The following is a 6,801-nucleotide window of genomic DNA, read 5'->3' on the forward strand; positions in this document are numbered from 1 at the left end:
AGAACCATTGTCTTTAGCTGAACTCACCATGAAGGACCTCCTAATGAGTACTTGGTGAGTCTCTGAGGGTGATATTATTACTATGCATTAATGGAATTCTGACCTCTGTAGCAATAAAAGGGGGCTATGATGGCATAACATGTACATAAGACCATCATAGTTGACCAACATGATTCCACTCAGTGATATCACAAATGAATGTAGGTCATAGTCCTTCCATACAAAATGCATTCCTGTGTCTCGGTTTTTTTGCAACTTCTTACCACAAAATACATTCATTAGTGCAGAATGGAATTTGCTATTGAAAGCATTCTTCAAAAGAAAGAAACATCCCAGATTCATCCATCCCTAGGTGGGAGTGACACCATTCTCTGAGCTATACCATTTTGGACTAAAAAAAAACAGCTTCAAAGGTGACAGAGAATCTTATAAATCAGTGTTGTAGATGTCATGAAATATGCTATTGTATAGTTCCCAAGCAGCCTTCCTTCTGGATACAAATAGGAAAATATCAAAGAAATAAAGGGCAGGAGGTCTTGGAGGTTGTTTTCTTTGGAACTAGACATATGCCATTAAAATTTTCAAAAAGAATGATGAAGGATTTCAAACGTATATGAGAACCTATTTCAGCACTGTTTAAGTAGTATATAAAACTATGGGGAGTATTTTAGAAATGCCATCCGAGGCACAGCATAATTATATTCTAATGCAGAGGCTTAAACCTTACTGTAATATACTGGTGGATAAATAGGTATTTCCAACAGAGAAAAGGGATATGGATTGAGTCTCACTTTTCGAGTTGACAATGAGACACACTTTTCCTTTGCTCCTTTGTATTTCCAGATAGAGCAATGATCAGATCTATTTTTAAAAGATATCAAGGGGCAAAAGAAGGAAACATATACTTTGTATTGCCGAAATGAGAGATGGCTTTTCCCCCACAACAAAAGCCCAGCACTGTGATGTTTCCATATAGGAAGCAAAATGTGGGTAAAAACCATTTTTCTCCACCATCAGTGACCTAAATCTCTGTCCTTTCACCTCCATCACAATACCTTTTGTGGTACCTCACTGGGGTCTCTTGTTCAATACAGATACAACTATGTGTTCAGGGAAAGCCGAACACTGGGAAATGTTAAACCTTGATATTAAGAGACCTGATGTTTTCCACCATTTAATTTGAATCATGAAGGATAGGGGCAAACCCCTATTTCACATTTAGCGTTCCCATATGTGTACAAGAGGGTAAAAAAAATCCAAGAGAAATAGCAAAAAAATCTTGTTGGGTCAAGAAAAGTTCAAGGCTACACACACACACACACACACACACACACACACACACACACACACTGTTATGGTTGAGCCTTATGGCTCCGATACTGGGAGACGTGGTCGTAAGACTCCTCGGGAGTCAGACTCTCTTGAGGAGCGAGAAAGGAAACGGCTGCGGGACTTATTTGCAGAACCAACTGATGAAGACTCCTTTGAGGGTTTTACCGAGGGAATGGAGGAAGAGATGGTTAGCTCAGAGGAGGATGATATGGAATGGACTCGTGTGAGGGAGGATTTGGGTGCCCACGGCAATGATAGTATGGGAGGCGACTGGGGGGTTGCAGGATTAGACCCGTGGACGAGCTGGAGGGATGGGACGGGATCCACAGCTGGGGATGCTGTAGGGCGTAGTCAAAGGTGTTTTAGCTCTGATGAGGAGGATGATGATGAGGCACCTGGAATTAGGGTAACAGCTGACAGCGATGAGGAGTTGTAAACTGGCATAAAATGGGGTCTAGAATCCAGGGCTAATTGCGTTGGGCAAGGTAATCTGGACGAACGCTTGGGCTCTTGTTGGGAATTTCCTGAAGACGGGTGTGATTCGTTTGCTGAATACGTAAGTTACCAAGGACACTGGGCATAGACGGCGGGAGGAACTGTGTGGGCTTTTCCTGTGCAACTTGTGTTTAATCTTAATAGCTTGGACCTCCGTCGTCTTTTTGACGGACATTAATTGCCTACTCTGGATTGACGCTGGACTGACTGACTGACTTCGACCTTGGACTATCCCTTCTGTGATTATCGGTGGAACTGGTGAACTAAAGACGTCTGTACCTGGCCTTCGACCTTGGACCGGATTGGGACCCCGCTGACTGCTTCTGCCCTGATTGATGTGTTTGGACCCGGAGTTCGCTTGCTGCTCGGAGGAGTAGCAACTTAGTTAATCAACCACAGCTGTTGAGTAGCAGAGAGTAATCTGCTGCCAGTTATTTATGTTTCATTGAATCTTAGTTTACCAGTTTTGTTTGTTTTAAGAGCCAGGCTGAAGTAAGCATTTTTGGTTTAACCCGGATTAAACTCCCATTTAATCCGGTTTATCTTTTGAACTGTTTTTTAGTGTCTTTTCATATTGAAGGTGAGTTTTTGCCTAGCCCTTTGTCTTTTACGGGCATTTTTGGTTCTGTATCTTTAATAAACTGTGTTGAATCTTATCTGGTGGCGTTCTGTCTGTGACACACACACACCATCTAGATGAAGTCTAGTTCATATTTAGTGAATACCTGTTGTCTTGCATTAATAGACATTCATCATATGATAGTCAACTTAAAAATATGAAGAGATGTCATGTAGAACATGAAATAAGTTTGTTTTCCTCTGCTCCGGAAAGTAAGACACAAAGCCATGTATCCAAAATTACAAAATTCTCCTTAAGCATCAGGAAGAACCTCCTGATGGTAAGCCTTGTTCAACAGTAGATAGGCAATTTCACAAAGTTATGGTATCTTCTTCTTGAACCTTTCTTGACCCATCAAGAATCTCTTTCAGGAATTCTTTAGTTTCTGCATGGCAAAGAATTGGACATGATGACCCTTCCAACTCCATAATTTGTTGGTTCTATTTCAATTTCCATTTCTAAAATAGTTCACAGCATTACAGAGTTCAGCTTACGTTCACAATCTGGTGATGAAATATTTAGGACTTTGCAATTTATATACAGGTACTGGTAAATAAGTGTTATTCTAGGTATGGAAGCAAGTGCAAATCATGAACTCAGCCAGGCAGTGCTGACTTTATTACTGCTAAAACACTGATAAACAAGAGGAAAAATGCAACATGCTTGAGTGCATGTCGAGGTTTACAGAAATACGTGAAAGGGTCCCAAGAGGACAAAACTGAGAACTGAGGATGTGTATTAGCCATGGAAGATGAAATGGCAGTTAAAAAAGGAAAATGGAAATGGAGTAATAGAGAATGGGGTGCCTTTTCCCCATGAGAATTTCCACCTAAATAGAAGCTGTCCTTTTAGGATTTCTGTCGCATTTTGGTCCAGATCCAAAGCCCAGCCATTTACTTAGCAGAAGAGATGTCACCAAAAAGGTTATGCTGAGGAACTACAGCTGGTGAAACAGCAGTGAGTCTTATTGGTGTGCGACCACTGGATCACCCTGGATCCAACCTGATCCAGCTGTCCATGTGTCAAAAACAACAGAAGTCACTCCAAAGTTTCCTGGAAGCTCCAGAATACCTTGCGATTCTGATGAACTGGTTATACATTGTGTGAACTCCTTGCAGCTGGTTCGAGGTGTAGACATGGAGTACATTCTTCTCTGATTTACTGTGGTGTTTGAAAGAATGAGGGCTTGAGCAGTCAGGCAAGCTTTTCTGGACTCTGTAATTGCTCAGAACAGTTATTCCCTGGCTAACAATCCCAAAATGTCTAACCAGTAAGCTATGGCAGCCAATGTTATAGAGACATTGCTTGCAGTTTCTGGGATTAGTAGTCCAAAAAGAGTAACTCAGGCCTCTGAAGGACTGAATTCTACATGGCCAGAAATCTCTTTATATGGTTATGATAAGGGATGCTCATCTACTATGCTGAGATGTTTCTCTTGTTAAAGATGGCCAGGGGAAAAGATTTCTTGGAATCTCTAGGTAATAAGGATAATGGATACAAAAGATTTAATTATTTCACTGCAATCTTTAATGAGATTCTCCTGAGCAGTAGTCCTAACAGTTACTTTAGCTGAATATATTCATAAGTCTATGGTGAGTTTCTAAAGGGTCTGTGACATTGGATGAAAATTGGCTCATAACTGGAATCACTAAAAAAAAGTCTTGTTTATTGAGTCAATAAGTCAACTAATAAAATTCATCCTATCTTTTAAAACTTAGAAGGATGAATTTCCCAAAATGGTTTACCACCTGAAGTTAGTCAAGTGGCTGGATAAATCACCCAAAAGATACAAGGCTGGATAAAAAAGACCAGAAAGTTCAGAGATAAACTTTGGTCTGCATCTTTATTATTCCAGACCACACTGATTTCCTTGTAATTTAGTACATAAAGAGACAGTGGTTGCTAAACTATGCAAAATGATGGAAAAGACCCTCCAGATTTTCTATTCTGGTTGAATTTTAAAAAGGAACAGATGTGAAAAAGCCTTATATAAAGTGTGCCTCAAACCTTGCCATCACCATTTCAGTTCAGTCTTCGCCCAGGGTAAGTTGCATTCCTACCTCTGTTTTAGAGTAAGAGTGCCTCTACACTGTAGAATTAATGCAACTTGACACCATTTAAAATGCCATAGCTCAACACAATGGAATCCTGGCATTTGTCGTTTGGTAATGCACCAGCACTCTTTGGCTGAGAAGGCTAAAGACCTTGTAAAGCTACAACTCCCATTATTCCATATCATTGAGCCATGGTGGTTTAAGTATTGTAAGACTGCATTAATTCTATAGTGTAGATGCACCTGTAGGAAGGATGCTCAAAACAGATTATACTTAGGAGTGGAGAAAAGGTCTACAAGAGTATTTTTTGTTGTTTTAACTAACAACTGCTCTCTCATTTGAGATAATAAATTGCATCTGAAGTCAAGAGGGAAAAAAAGTTAAATCAATGGAAAAAAATGTATGCTTGCAATTATGCTCTTTCACTGGTCAATGTACAGTGGAAATGCGAGAACTGAGACCTTTTGAAAGAAAACATAATCTGTATTTGATCTCGTTGAAAAGACTTTAGTGTCAGCATTTCAAATATCACAACAAACTGCTGACAATCATTATGTTAATGTTGCTGTGGTGGTGAGAGAACACCAGAAGCCATATATTAAATAAGAGTCATGTTTTGTGCTTAGATTATAATTACAACTTGGTGAAAGTACCTTCAGACGGGAACAAAAGTTGATGTTTGTGCATCATGTACATGTAGTAATTACACTAATTTCCAAATAAGGGACCTATCTATAAAACTATTTGTAATGCAAAAATCTCTGCAATAGAAAGACAAATTAATTCTTGGGACTGCATCTTCAGAAGCTTTTTGAAGGATCAACCTATAACAAACAATAAGCCTGGCATCATTAGTTTTCATTTAACTTTACTTCCCCTCTGTATTCCTAATTTTTGTATTATTGTTGTCATATAGAATGTAATTAATAATAAAAGGATAAGCTTAACTATGTATGAGTGCATGTGTTTGGTGTTATGTGTGAGAAGGATAAACAGTTCTGTACTTCACTGTTATAGAGTCAGTGAATCTTTTATCTTATTCATTATGAGAAAACTTGAGAGTACCGCTAGACCACCTCTTGTAAATTCCACCTCCCTTAGAGAAGGATTGTTCACAGAGAAGCACTGCTTGCATACAACTTGTAAATTTTCCTCAGCTCTGCCGGAAATTGGCTCCTATTATGTTGGCGTCCCTGAATGTGTCAAACACTTCTTTATTACAGCGTGCTGTACTCATGGAGCTTTCCTCCAAAAGGCTGAGATTGGTAAGCTGCTGCTTAAGATGCTCCTTCGTGCTGACTTTTCCCCTTTATGTATTCAGAAGCACACAAGGAATATTTCTCAACAAAAGCTTTCCTTTAGAAAAAGAAGAGAAATAATTTGAGATGCTGCCTGGAAGCCATACATTCCCATGCTAAGGTCCCCATCAGTTTATTTTTTACAATGCAAAGAACTGCAGACAAGTATTTGGTGTTGGAAGTGAAGAAATGTGAAAACGTACTTGCACCAGTGACTATGTGCCTGCAGGGGGCAACCGAATTAGACGGAGGCAGTTAGGGAGCCTTTGTATGTTCCCTCTTTGTATTGTCTGCTCTGTTATTTTCTCACTGATGCTGTTCCACTTCAGTTCACTTCCTCCCACACATCTCTTCCTATTTTTCTTTTCTCTCCCAAGTGTCTAGTTCACTCCACTAAACTGTTTCTTCCATGAAGGTGAATTTTTCAGTTTCCATAGAAGCTTTTTTCAACCTTCTTCTCAGCCTCCATATAGCCTAGGATTTGGTTCTGAATGTGTCAGACCAGCTCCTGAAAAGTGAGGTTAGACAAAGGCAAAGGGGATGCAAAGGGAATGAAATCTTCAGATCTCTGGAGCAAACAGTTCCATTGCAGAGACTGATCCGCAGTGGTTGAGTTTCTTAAGAAGGAGCCGGAAGAGTTAGATATGGAACGCTAGGTCACCTGCTGCAATGAATTTGCTAAGCACTTTGTAAAGCCATCCATATTCAGTCAGGACATAATGTCAAAGTTGCCACAGTCAATGGGAAGGTGTCCAAGAGTATCCTTTTTGGATCTGTGTGGATGAAGGTATCTAGCACCCTCACCCACCTGCTCAGACTAACCACAGTATATACTAATGTATAAGTCAACTTCATGTATCATTCTAGGGAAGATTCGGGGGCCAAAATTATGGATTTTGATGTGAAATGTGGATATAAGCCTAAGGTCATTCCATTGAGAGGAAAAAAACATTAATACCACTTCATGGGATCAGCTACCCCTGGCTGCTGTTGTCACAATTTT

The 6,801-nt window shown here is 39.8% G+C and overlaps 1 long non-coding RNA gene across 1 annotated transcript; it reads left to right on the top strand.

Annotated features, from left to right (window-relative positions):
* The first annotated feature begins 1,638 nt into the window (after positions 1–1,638).
* On the top strand, positions 1,639–2,483 carry LOC134295982 (uncharacterized). Its single transcript, XR_010002515.1, has 2 exons — positions 1,639–1,888; positions 1,972–2,483. It is a non-coding gene; the product is annotated as an uncharacterized LOC134295982 (long non-coding RNA).
* Positions 2,484–6,801: the final 4,318 nt, after the last annotated feature.

The sequence above is a fragment of the Anolis carolinensis genome, chromosome 2 (assembly GCF_035594765.1).
Source record: "Anolis carolinensis isolate JA03-04 chromosome 2, rAnoCar3.1.pri, whole genome shotgun sequence".
In the NCBI taxonomy this organism is placed as follows: domain Eukaryota; kingdom Metazoa; phylum Chordata; class Lepidosauria; order Squamata; family Dactyloidae; genus Anolis; species Anolis carolinensis.